Here is a 12,933-nt window from a genome sequence, read left to right as displayed (position 1 = left end):
TATATAGCAACACGACAATGAAGGCGTATTTAGAAGTCAGGTTATTTTTGTCCCGATCTGTCTCCTCCTCCCTCATCCTGTTCATCCTCACCAGCTTCCTGGTTTCCTAATCTCAGGTTCCAACACTGTCATCCAACCTCAATTCAAGCAAAATGGTGGGAAGAAATACATCTGCTTCTCCTTCTTCCTCTTGCCTTAGGAATTTTGACTGTTTAGGCTCGGATTCATTTTCTCACCTCCTTCTGCTTTGCTCTTCTTGCAAAAAGGCCCAATACAGCAACTCACATTTCCCAGGCCCCCTTGTCAATTAGTTTCTTGTTAGGCTCTGCTGGCCGACTGAAATAATGGACAAGGGGAGGGCATTTCTTCCCTCTCTTTGCTTCAGGGAACTGCATCACTCTTAAGGCTAGCTTCCCCCAGGCAGCCAGTGTTCCTGGACTCTGGTGACACCACCTGTCCCTCTGGCCCTCCAGGGGGACAGGTCAGGGGTAGTATCCCTGACCTTCCTAATCTCAGAGTTTCCAACTGTTTCCTATTTGCCCTTCCATTTTTCTAACACCCTTTACAATAGTTTCCATGCTAAATTTCTTGTATGAAACTTGCTGGCCTGGTTTCTGTTTTCCTGATCAGACACTGACCGATAGAATTCTATCCAATTAGTGACCATGCCGTGTCAATTTTTGACTCTTTTCCTGTCATCCCTTTCTCACTGCCTTAATGCAGGCCATCATCTCTCATCTGAACTAATCTAATATCCCCACTTCCAGTCTCTTGATTTTCTTCTTCTTTTTTTTTTTTTTTCTTTTCATAGCTGTGCATGCAGCTTATGGAAGTTCCCAGGTCAGGGGTCAAATCAGAGCTGCACCTGCGGCCTACGCAACAGCGAGGTCAGGGATGGAACCTGCATCCTCATGGACCCTATGTGGGATTCTTAACCTGCTAAGCCACAAAGGGAATTCCTAGTCTCTTGATCTTCAATCCAGCTCCCCTTAAAGACCTTTGCCACAGGGCAGCCAGAGTGAGCTTTTTTAAAACAGTCATCTTACTGTGGTCTTGTTACTAATCTTAAAACTCCCTTCAGTAGCTCTTCAACTTAGGTAAGAGCTAAGCTCCTTAGCATGATGGACAAGGCTTTTCACATCCCTTCTCCATATCCCTGCCAACTTCACCTCTAGCTTCTCAGTGTTCTAGTAACAACAACTTGCTTACAACATTAGCTCACACACCCAATCACACACAAACATCCTGCTGTTCCACCTCTCTGGTCTTTGTTATAGTGTTTCCTTCCTACCTACCTACTTCTGACTAACTTTCCTTCAAAACTCAGCTCAAGGATGTCTCCTCTAGATGGCTTGTGAAGACACAGGCCATGCTTCCTCTGCCTAATTTTAAGACCGCGTTTACCATAGTTTATTAACACACTCTGTTATGAGTCTCTTTCAACTCTTTGGAGAGCCTTGTTCATCAATGTTTCTATAAGAGACAGATACTTCCTATCAAGAGATATTGGTTGAGGAGTTCCCACTGTGGTGCAGTGGGTTAAGAATGTGACTATGGTGGTTTACATCTCTGAGGAGGTGTGGGTTCTACCCCTAGCCCGATGCAGTGGGTTAAAGGATCCAGCACTGCCACAGCTGCAGCACAGGTTGCAGCTTCAGCTTAGATTCAATCCCTGGCCCTGGAACTTCCATATGCCACTAGCGCTGCAATAAGAAGGAAAAAAAAAAAGAGAAAGACTAGTTGAAGTGAATAGGACCATAACCTCAAGCACCTTGGCAGGGCAAATTAGGAACCTGTGAGTTATCCTAATTTCCTTCTCCTTACCCCCACATCCAGTTAGTTAACAAATCTTAATTGTACTGCAGAAATTGCTCTGATACCTTGATCCTTCTCTCTCATCCCACAGCCACTTCCCCACTCTGCTAAGTCATTGTTTGTAAGCTTTCTACAACCATGCCCCATGGTGACAAATACATTTTGCATCACGACTCAGATATCCATTCTGCAGTTCAAGTTTTTAATGAAGTCACTTCTAAGACACAATTTGCAAAGTGCAACCAAGAGAAAACTTATTCAAGATTTAAATCTAATAACCATTTACATTTTATCATTTTTTTTCCTTTTATTTTCCAGGTAGTAAACCCTACGTTACACTCAATGACTTCGCCTCTGTCATTCGATGTATCCAAAACGATGGTGGCTGTGTTAAAATACAGACACTTAAACATGCTAAAGTTTAAGTAAATCCACTTTATTTTGAAGATTATTTAAATGTATTGTAGAGGTGAATTTATTAAAAATTCAAATTGCTCAGAAAGTTTATGCATAGCAAATGAGTAAATCAAACAGAAGTTTTATGAAACACTGATCCCTACTATATAAGACCTTAATATTTTCTTTTCCATTTAAGTCTATCTTTTCTAAAAGTAAGTGAGGCCCATTAAAAAGCACTTTAAGATCCACTCATGGGGAGTTCCTGCTGTGGCCCAACAGAATTGGCAGTGTCTCTGAAGCACTGGGACACAGGTTCAATCTCCAGCCCAGCACAGTGGGTTAAGGATCAAGTGTTGCTAAGGCTGCTGCACACATTGCAACTGTGGCTCAGATCTGACCCCTGGACTGGAAACTTCATATTCCCGAAGGGTGGCCAAAAAAGAAAAAAAAAAAAAGTCCACTTGTGGGTTGTGACCCACAGTTGAAAACCACTGTTCTAGGCTTTCAAGACCACTTGCTTGAACTACTGCAATTTCTTCCCAACTTGCCTCCTTATGTCCAGCCTGGCTTCTATGTAACCACCTTTCTAAAAGGGACAAATTGAACAATGTCACTTCTCTCCTGAAAGGAAAAAAAAAAAAGCCCTGGGATTCTGACACCACTACCTACAGAATAAAATCTTTATTTCTTAGCATGACATATAAAGAGGATCAGGATCAGTACTGGTTTCACTTTTCTTCCTTATCTCCACCCACCACCATCACCCTCTTCACTACACCCTGCAACTTTTACCTCTTTCCTCACTGACACTTTCCAAGCGCCATCCTTCTACCCAAGTGCTGTTCACTGCACTTTACATGCTCTTCTTCTTATGGGTCTGCTTATCCTACTTTATTCTTCAATGCCCAAGGGTCAATGCCTTTTTTTTTTTGGTCTTTTAGGGCCACACCTGCAGCATATGGAGGTTCCCAGGCTAGGGGTCTAATTGGAGCTGTAGCCACCGGCCTACACCACAGTCACAGCAACACCAGATCCGAACCGCATCTGTGACCTACACCACAGCTCATGGCAATGCCAGATCCTTAACCCACTGAGCGAGGCCAGGGATCTGCAGCCTCATGGTTCCTAATGGGATTTGGTTCCTAATGGGATTCGTTTCCACTGCACCATGACAGGAACTCCAATGCTATTATATCTTTATTTCTCCCTCGCCTTTCCCCCTCAGCTCTGAGAGACTAGCAGATGAACAGCTCCATCATGTGTTCCCATGTGACAATTTGGCATAATCACAGTTGCTTTTATGAATTTTAATATGTCTCTGTGTCATCTTTCTGAATATGAGCCTCCTGAGGGCAGAATCTTGGTGCTATTAGAAGAGAGAAGAGATAATGGCCAGAAAATACTTGGAACTGAAGTTGGAAGGATCAATAAACAAAAATTCCTTTCCTCTTTCATTCATCTTTGTGCCCTATCACCTAACCACATGATGTACAATAAATGTGTGTTGACTTCTATATTTATAATTAGATAGTATATTAATAAGACTTTACATTTACTTCTTATATAACACTGCACACTGTTTCTATTAGAACCAGTGGGGTCCTACTTTACCAAGGAGGAAGCCAAGGACAGACCCAGAGAAGCTGTACTGTTGATGAAGGCCTTGTAGCCAAACTCAAACGCAGACCTGACTCCAATGCCAGTTGCATCTTGTTTTCTTTTGGGCAAAACTCTCCCTGGCTACTAATGCCTTGCAGCCATCCATCAGCCAGCAGAGCCCTGCCCAGACTCAGGAAAGAGCCATGGCTCTCGTTTGCCCCCAATTTACATCTACCTCTGGTCCTGACTCCTCCTAAGCTTCAGTCCCATGTCTTCAAAGACAATCTGAATATAAAGTTCCTTTTCTGAAGATGGCTTTCCCCCAAAAAAGAATTTTAGGAGACATAGCTCTCCTTTACAATAACAAAACAAAACAAAAACAAAACACAGACCAACAGAGGAACAATACGTATGAGATGGTTTGCTTCTAAAGGTGTCAGTTAGAAATCAGGCCCAGGTTTCATAAAGTGTTCTTGGTTTGTTTTTTGTTTCATTTGGCCACACCCACGGAATGTGGAAGTTCCTGGGCCAGGGACTGAACCAGAGCCAAAGCAGTGACAATGCTGAATCCTTAACTGCTAGGCCACCAGGAAACTCCTGGTTCATTTTAAAACAGTTATAGTGAAGTGGCAGGGCTCTAGGGACCTAATGTAATTATCTTTCACTTTCACTCACAGGGGATAAAGGGTGACAAGAAGGGCAGGCACGAAGCATCACATGGCAACTCCTAAGCTCCATTTTAGCAAGCAGAGGGAAAGACAGTCCAGATTTCCCCAATGCCTGGTATGTCCTGGGGACTTCATATACATATCTGATCTAATCCTCACATTCCCCATCAAGCACACAAGTGCCTCCTGAATGTCTTCCATACTGTGCCTCACACTGGGCCAGGAATGAGGGACATAATGATCCCCTCCTTGGAGAATTGCCTGTCAAGTGCAGCGGTTTTCCACCCTAACACACCTGAGGGATAAAGCACATCACTGGCACCACGGGTTCTCTGTGTCCTGATTTTTATGACACATTCATGGGAACATGAGGGGAGGATGGGGTTCTGAGGTGCAGGTTGACAAAGCATCCCGAATGATTCAGATGTGGTCCCCCTCTCCATGAATAAGAACATAGATTCAGCTAAGCAAAAAGACACCCAGCCTACAGTGTACTGGTGTGGTGATGAGGAAAGCACATTTCTCTGAGTAAGCTGGAGGAGCACCTTCTGTGGAGATGAGTGGAGGTCAAAGAGCTCTCTGGAGGAAGTGACACAGAGTGAGAACTGAAAGAGTAGCATGAGCTTTCAGTCAGAAGAAGGGACATGGGGATGAGGTGACATGATATGGCAGCATTCTCAGAATAGCCTCTGCTAACACTCAGAGAAACAACAAAAGAATTTGGCACCCTTAGAAGAACTGAAAGAATTTAAGAATGGCTGAAAGAGTGCAAGCGAGGGGAGTAGCTAGAGACCAAGGTCTGGGCCCAGTCTTGAGTGGCTAAAGCTTTGTAGCTGGAGCCATGCTTCATTTTGCAGGCAATGGGGGCTGATGGAGGGGATATGTCTGCAAGGTGGAGAAGGTTTTAGGGGTCAGTAAACATAAGGCAGCTAACAGCTGGGCCCACGGTAGGAGTCTGCCATTAATTGGATATATTAAGTGCTGTAAGATATAAATATTTATAAATATAAGATATATTTAAGGGAAAGGGATTAGCCAGGCTTTGGCATGAATAACTGGGTGGGGATGTGCAGCAGGAGGGCCAACCTTTCACAAGTGGCTGGGAGACAGATAACCAGTAGTTCAGTTTGGAACATTTAAGTCTGGGGCATCTAAGTGGGCATGTTGTGCATGTAGATCTGGAGCTCAGGAAAGAGACCTGGGCAAGAAAGACTTCAAATGGTAACAGGGGACATGACCTGGGTAAGATCATCCAGGAGAGTGTTAGGTGAGAAGAGACTGGACCTAAGAGGGAACTTTGAGAAGCACCAGCATGTAAAAGACTAGAGGAGGAAGAGGAGGCAGCGGAGGAGACTGCCAGGAGCAAGGCTTCAGGAGATGGGTAGCAGGTTACTTCCATTTTACAGATGGGGCAATGGGGTCTCATATTCCACAGGTGGTCTAAGGTCTTCCACCTGGGAGGGGGCAGAACTGGCCTTCAACCTCTATCGGATTCCTGGCTTTCAAATCACTTGTTTCTAAGATATGAAACTGTAATTGTATAAACAAACATAACCTTCTCCCTCTTAACTTTTCCTCCTCTGAAATTCTCTTCCTAGACATTAATCACAGACAATCATCTAAAACCACAGGTTCTCTTCCCTGGCTGTCTCTCCTGTCTAGATGACGATGATGCTGGATAAGGCAACCAAAGGGAAAAGCAAAGACAGGACTCACTGACCTTGAATTAGGCTATCAGCTATTTCTGAACCCAGCCCCACTCCTAACTTACATGATAACTCAGCTGGTTCTTTAGCTTCCCTATATGTTTAATGGGTTAAACAGGATCTGACATTATCCAATGGCTTGCGCTAGGAATCAAGTGCTTTATAAAGTTAATCATTAAACAACTTCATAAGATACTGCTGCAAATACAGAGCAATGAGAAAACTGGCTTAGATAATTTGGGTGTTCTGGAGCAGTCTCTTACTCCAGGGGATTAAACAGGCCACCCAACACCATGTTTAAGCAGGACTAGGTTTACTGAGTTTGACAAACAGCAGGGACCAATGAAGGCCTTCTTGGTGAGGTGAGGTGAACCTGGAAGGTCCCCTGATCAAAGTCAGCTCCCCACCCTGCACAGAAAGTGCGGGCTTTGCCCTCAGATTGCCTGGTTCCCATCCACAGGGAAACAACTGATTCTTCTTATCTGTTTCCTTATCTGCAAAATGGGAATAACAGTACTCACCTCATGCAGTTATGGTGATAATTAAACGAGATAGTCTGCCAAAACGCTCAGCACCCAGCACAGAACAATAATCATTAGCTACTGTGGCCACCTTTTTTGTGCTAAGCTTGGCTCCCAGGTGGAGTGGGCCAGGAGCCTAGAACAGGTTACTTAAGTTACCTTGTAATGACCCTGAGCCAGGGAGTGAGGGAGCAGGTGAGGCTAGAGTCAAACTCTTCAAAGTTTTCCAAGAGACAGAATGTACTAATTCACGATATCCTCCTGCTTCACGGCGGTCCATCCTCAAGCAGTTTCTAAGAAGCAGTGGCAAAGCCTCAGGAGCAGGGTCCCTGGCAGAAAACAAGTTTCCTGTGACCACGCCCCTCAAGGTTGAGATCCTTGACCAGGTGGGGATAACTCGTCCTGTTCTACACTAGGCTGGGATTCCTCCCCTTTGCCACCTGCTTTCCCGAGGTGGACATGAGCTCCTGCTCAACTAAGGGCAGTAGTCAACACCCCGCCCTCTCCCCCTCCCCGGGAATTTAAGACATCCAGCTAGGCGCGGGGCTATCTTTAAAAGGAATTAGTCGTGGTTGCTGAAGAGCCCTCCGGGGAGGACAACGTGCAGAGGCTGAGGGCTAGGGCTATAGGCGCCCGGGCCTGGGGTCCCCGGGTGCCGCCAGGGGTGGGCCCTCGGCGTGAAAGCCCGCGACGCCTGGCTCGGGCAGCACCCTGGGCCCGGACCCCGGAACCTCTCCAAGGAAAAAGAGCCAGGCCTGCAGATGCAACCGTTGCAATTTGGGTCTCCTCTCTTCTGACGTAATGCCAGTTTCCTGCTTTCGCATTGCAGTGTGCAGCTCGCTGGCCAGGAAGTCTGAAGATCAGTCGACTCAACGCCAAGATAATCAGGGCCACTATCTCGTAATTTATTTTCTACGAATACACCCCGCCCCCAAATTCCGCGACTTTTGGCTTTTCAGGCGGTATTGTTCTCCCCTCCCCCCAGGAAGGGTGCCTCTACACAGCTCAGCACCAGGAAACGGCGGCGGTTTGTGGCTCAAATGAGGGGCCCGGGCGGGGTCGGTTCAACCTGCTGCCCCCATCCCCCACCTTGAGCTTTGAGATTCCAAATCCCCGGCTTTGTTTGAAGCGAAACTACTGTGGAAACTGCACCATTTCCTCCTCCTCTCCAGAAACCGAGCTAGGAAGTGGGTAAAAACTACTATAGAACGTGCTCTGACACTCCTCCACGCCCAACACCCCCACAGGGACGGTACCAGCAGCGACCGCCCCGCCACCTCACTCGCGCCCGGCCAACTACAGCCCTGCAGCCGCCGCCGCCGCCGCCCAGCCGAGCCCGGGGAGACTCCCAAGGGCTCTTTAAATACGATCTATAAATACTACGGGCTCTCGGCGCGCGCGTCACGGCAGAGCCGGCTTCTAATTGGCTGTCGTAACCCCGCTTATTTGCATAGCCGGATTGCACAACCGGGCGGCGACCTCGGCCGAGCGCGCCCCTCCCCCTCAGCGGGCGCGCGGGGCGCGCGGACCCGCGGGTGGGGACATCAGGGTGGCGGCTGCGCGGCCCGGCGACGAGCGCGAAGCAGCCGCGGCGTCCAGAGTAGCTTGAACTCGGGAACCTTTCGAGTCTTGAGTCATGCGGCGGTCTTCTGGGACGCCGGCGGCCTCCCATAAGGATCTCTTGACAGGCACTGGGCCGGCGCATTTAGACAGGGGTGTTTTTGCTTTCTACAAAAAGAAAAAGAAAGTTTTAAGGGTTTCACCAGAGCAAACGCTCTGGGTGGCTCGCACAGGCACCACGTGAGACCTGGACACGCAGCTAGAGCCCTGTCCAATGACTTGCGACTTGGGGTGTTCAAAAAAGGCTTTTGCATGTTCACTCGTAAGACCTCGTTAGCTTGAAAACGAAACAAGGGAGTGTTCAGAAAATGCAAAATGTATGATTCCTCCTGGTTTAAAGTTAAGCTTTTAAAAAAGCACCAATTAGCCAATATAAAGCGGCGATGCGGAAACATGCCACATTGTGGTTCTAAGGGAAAAGAATCTCTGGTAGTGATTGAAAATCTTCAGCAACTTGGCCCTGAACAGAGCTGGTTCGCTCTGGGGAGCGGGTGGTGGCTGAGAGGATCAGAGGGGTGGGGGAAAGACCACGCTTTGGAATTCGGGAACAACCCGAGGTGCGGGTTATTGGCTCACAGGTTTCTCTCCAGAGGATGCCATTGATCACTGGAGATAAATATGCAGACATTATTTTATATTAGTATTCAGATATTACCAAACATTTATCTCTTCATAGAGACATAGTATCTACTGCTCGTTGTAAACATTTTTTAGGTAAAATCTGTGACATAGTGAATTGCATACTTTCGAATGCGATAAATATGATTATTTTCATTTTGTTTTAAGATGTCCTGCTCTTATTGGGCACACAGCGCATGCTAAGTTTTCAAGCCGTCCCGTAACAGTATCGGAGGATGACCCTAGAAGTATATGTTTGTGTCTTTCCTCAGGAAATACTACTGGAATGAATCAAATACAATCATTTTGAAGTGAATAAGCATTGCTAAAAATCTAAGGTCTCATTAAATTATGGTTCGTAACTATTCTGGTCTGATGTCCTTCTCCCCTAAATAAAACTCAAAACTCATTCGGACTCCTTTGCTTTTTGACAATACTTTCAACAACGGTATTTGGACGCTAGCGAATATGAGCCTCTAACAGCTTTTAAATGAGAACTTTGGATTTTAACAGGAGAGCGCCCTCTGCTGCCAAATAGTTTATGGGCAACGCTTCTGAAAAGTAAAACCCTTGGTTGGTATGCCCATCTCAAAGACGGCAAGATGAACCTTAGGATTTTTTTCACTAACATTTTTTTTGTAAGTCACTTTGTAATTCTAGGCATCTTAATCATTACTGCTAAGCAAGGAAGATCATTTAGTTGTGAATACTACGTTATGTATCACTCTCATTTCCATTGTAACACCAGTTTATGCTTTAGAATACTAAAACAGAAGATAGGCTTTTTTACAGTCATTATTTTCTGCACTAACAGCTACTAAAGTAAGAAAAACATGCTTTAATCATCGAAATACTTTTCCCAATAATTTTTTAGTGTTGAGTCCTATGAATCTTTACAATGGACTGGTTTGAATACAGACTACTTGCCTTTTTTTTCCCCCCCAGGGCCGCACCTGTGGCATATGGAGGTTCCCAGGCTAGGGGCCATACTGGAGCTGTAGCTGCTGGCCTACACCACAGCCACAGCATCTTGGGATCTGAGCCTTGTCTTCGACCTACACCACAGCTCATGGCAACGCTGGATCCTTAACCCACTGATCGAGGCCAGGGATCGAACTGTGTCCTCATGGATGCTAGTCAGATTTGTTTCTGCTGAGCCATAATAGGAACTCCAAATACAGACTACTTGCAATCAAGCTTTTTGCTTCTCAGCTTATTTCTCTCTTTCCTTTTTGAGCCCATGACACAACAGCGACAACACCAGATCCTTAACCCATTGCACCACCAGGGAACTCCTCCCTCTGTCTTAATTAGTGTTTCTGATGTCCCAGGTCAAATATAAATGCACTTATAAATGCTACTTATTGGTTATCATCTCTTTAATATAAAGACTGTCATTTTATTGTAGTATCCATATGCTTACTGTAGTTACACAGTATTTTCCTTTCCCTTTTTTTTTTTTTTTTTTTCCTTTTTAGGCCTGCAACTGCTGCATATGGAAGCTCCCAGGTTAGGGGTTGAATTGGAGCTGCAGCTGAGGCCTGTAGCACAGCTACAGCCACAGCAACACCAGATCTGAGTCACATCTGTGGCAACGCCAGATTAGACACTATATCAGGTTCTTAACCTGCAGAGCCACAACAGGAACTCCAGCCTTAAGTGTTTTTTTTTTTTTTTCCTTGCTTTTTACAGCTGCACCCATGGCATATGGAGGTTCCCAGGCTAGGGGTCAAATCAGAGCTACAGCTGCCAGCCTATGCCACAACAGTATGGTATCTGAGCTGCATCTGTGACCTATACCACAGCTCATGGCAATGCCAGATCCTTAATCCACTGACTGAGGCCAGGGATTGAACCCGAAACCTCATGGTTCCTAGTCAGATTCCTTTCTGCTGAGCCACGACAGGAACTCCAAGTTTGTTTGTTTTTTTTAATGTGATATTTCTTTCGCTAATTCGTTTCTCTGTTGTCCTTATTAATATGCTCCAATGAAAACAAATTTTAAAAAGTCCCAAGTAACTATGTAAATTGAAAACTGTACATCTTGACTGCTACTTCCACTGGTTCTCATTTCCTGCTCATCTTGAGGGTAGGAAGCTATGTTCAGAGGGTAGCAGCTAGTACAGCTTTGAGTCACTAGGAGGTAAGAAGATAACTGGTAAACCACAAACAAAGAGATAAGGCAGGTGTATGTTTTCTGCTGTAAATGCTAATATGGGCATTTTAGCTGCATTCCTCACAATAAGTACTTTACCATTCTTTATAGAAACATACAGATAATTATCATGGCTTATTCTGTGGTTTTCAATTCTCTCTCAGTTGCAGAGACAGAAATAGAAATAGAGGCTATTATTATGCTGAGAAATGTATGCAGAGAAAGTACTCTCCAGGGCTAGAGAAAGACTCTGTGCCTTGTGTAAGTCTGGGGTGAGCAGTCCAAGTGCTCCAGCTGCTCTGTGAATTGGGCTCCCTTTTCCCAGTTCATGGTGCAGGAACTGTACCTTTTTCACAGGGATGCTCATATAATCACCGTACCTCAAGCCATTTCTAAAGGTGGAACATGAATGCTGAAAGTCACTGCCATGGGAATATGCCTGGCAATTGGTTGTCATTTTTCCCCCCTCCATTTATTTAGTCATAATTACAAATTGTCCTATCTTATTCTACTGTGCACACATAGTTGATAAAAATGTCAAGGTGTGAGCAGACTGAATACATGACAAAAGCCTTAGAATTGACTTAGCTTCCTTGCAGTAGGTCAATGCATCCCTGAGATCCTGGGGTGATTAATAAATTCATTAATTTGCTGTAGACTGCAATGCTGGCTTCTTTGGTCCAATGATGGAGGGATGATCTCTAAACTGTGTTACCAGAGCCTTTGCCTGACAGGGAGATTTTATGAGCCATCACACATGAATATGGGAATGTGTACACTTGCTATTGGCAAAACTATGAAGTATTTATTAAACTTGGGTTTTTTTTCTGTATTGACATATGCTGTGTTTCATATGCGCTGCCTATTGAGGAGCTCATAAATTTTGCTTATGACACAAAACTACTTTTGTTTTTGTAAAAATGAATTTATAGCAAAATCCAATTGACTTTTATAATCACTCCTTCACAATTATGCTTCCTCATTTAAACATGCCTCCCTTTACATAATTTTGATTTATACATCAGATGGCTGAAAGAATATTATTAGCAGGGAGTTCCCGTTATGGCTTGGCAGGTTAATAACTCAACTAGTATCCATGAGGATGTGGGTTCAATTCCTGGCCTCGCTCATTGGGTTAAGGATCTGCAGCATAGGTCGAAGATGTGGCTTGCATCTGGCGTTGCTATGGCTGTGGCATAGCCCAGAAGCTCTGATTCGACCACTAGCTTGGAAACTTCATATGCCATGGGTATGGCTGTGAAAAGGAAAAAAAAATCATTTGAGGATAAAAGGACCAAGAGGAGTAAATTCCTTCTCGTTTCTGTTATGTATGTGTGTCTAAGAGTAGATTCCTGTTTATCCTGGGATTTGTTGGGTTTTTGAGGATTCTGGAAAATTGTCAGCCATTACCTCTTTGAATTATTATCTCTTTCTCATTTTGCTCTATCTCCCTCCGGTATTCCTTTTCTTTTTCTTTCTTTCTTTCTTTTTTTTTTTTTTTATGGCTGCACCCACAGCATATGGAAATTCTCAAGCCAGGCATAGAATCTGAGCCACAGTTGCAGTTGTGTGGCCCTAAGAAGACCAATATATATATATATATAAAATTTGTAGAAGTACCATTTAGTGAGAATTTAGTATATATCAAGGGCCACACCAAGGTCTCTGGTAATCTTTCTTTTACAAGGGTAGTGCTATTGCTATTTACATTTCCAAAGGAGGTAACTGAGCCTTGGGGAGGTTATGTAACTTGCTCAAAGTCGATATCAGAGCTGGGATTCAAATCCAAATCCATTTGACTTTAGGTCAAACCCTCAGAGACTACTGCAAAT

General features: G+C 44.8%; 1 protein-coding gene across 3 annotated transcripts in view; it reads right to left on the bottom strand.

Moving 5' to 3' along the window:
• The window catches only part of LMNTD1 (lamin tail domain containing 1), a 557,729-nt gene continuing 551,997 nt past the window's right edge, over positions 7,202-12,933 (bottom strand). For all 3 annotated transcript variants that reach the window (XR_002344073.1, XR_002344070.1, XR_002344072.1), the window contains one exon: positions 7,202-8,436. The gene's annotated coding sequence lies outside the window, so the exon portion shown is untranslated. The remainder of the gene's footprint in view (positions 8,437-12,933) is intronic.

The sequence above is a fragment of the Sus scrofa genome, chromosome 5 (assembly GCF_000003025.6).
Source record: "Sus scrofa isolate TJ Tabasco breed Duroc chromosome 5, Sscrofa11.1, whole genome shotgun sequence".
Taxonomy (NCBI): Eukaryota; Metazoa; Chordata; class Mammalia; order Artiodactyla; family Suidae; genus Sus; species Sus scrofa.
This window is presented reverse-complemented; position numbering and strand designations above follow the sequence as displayed.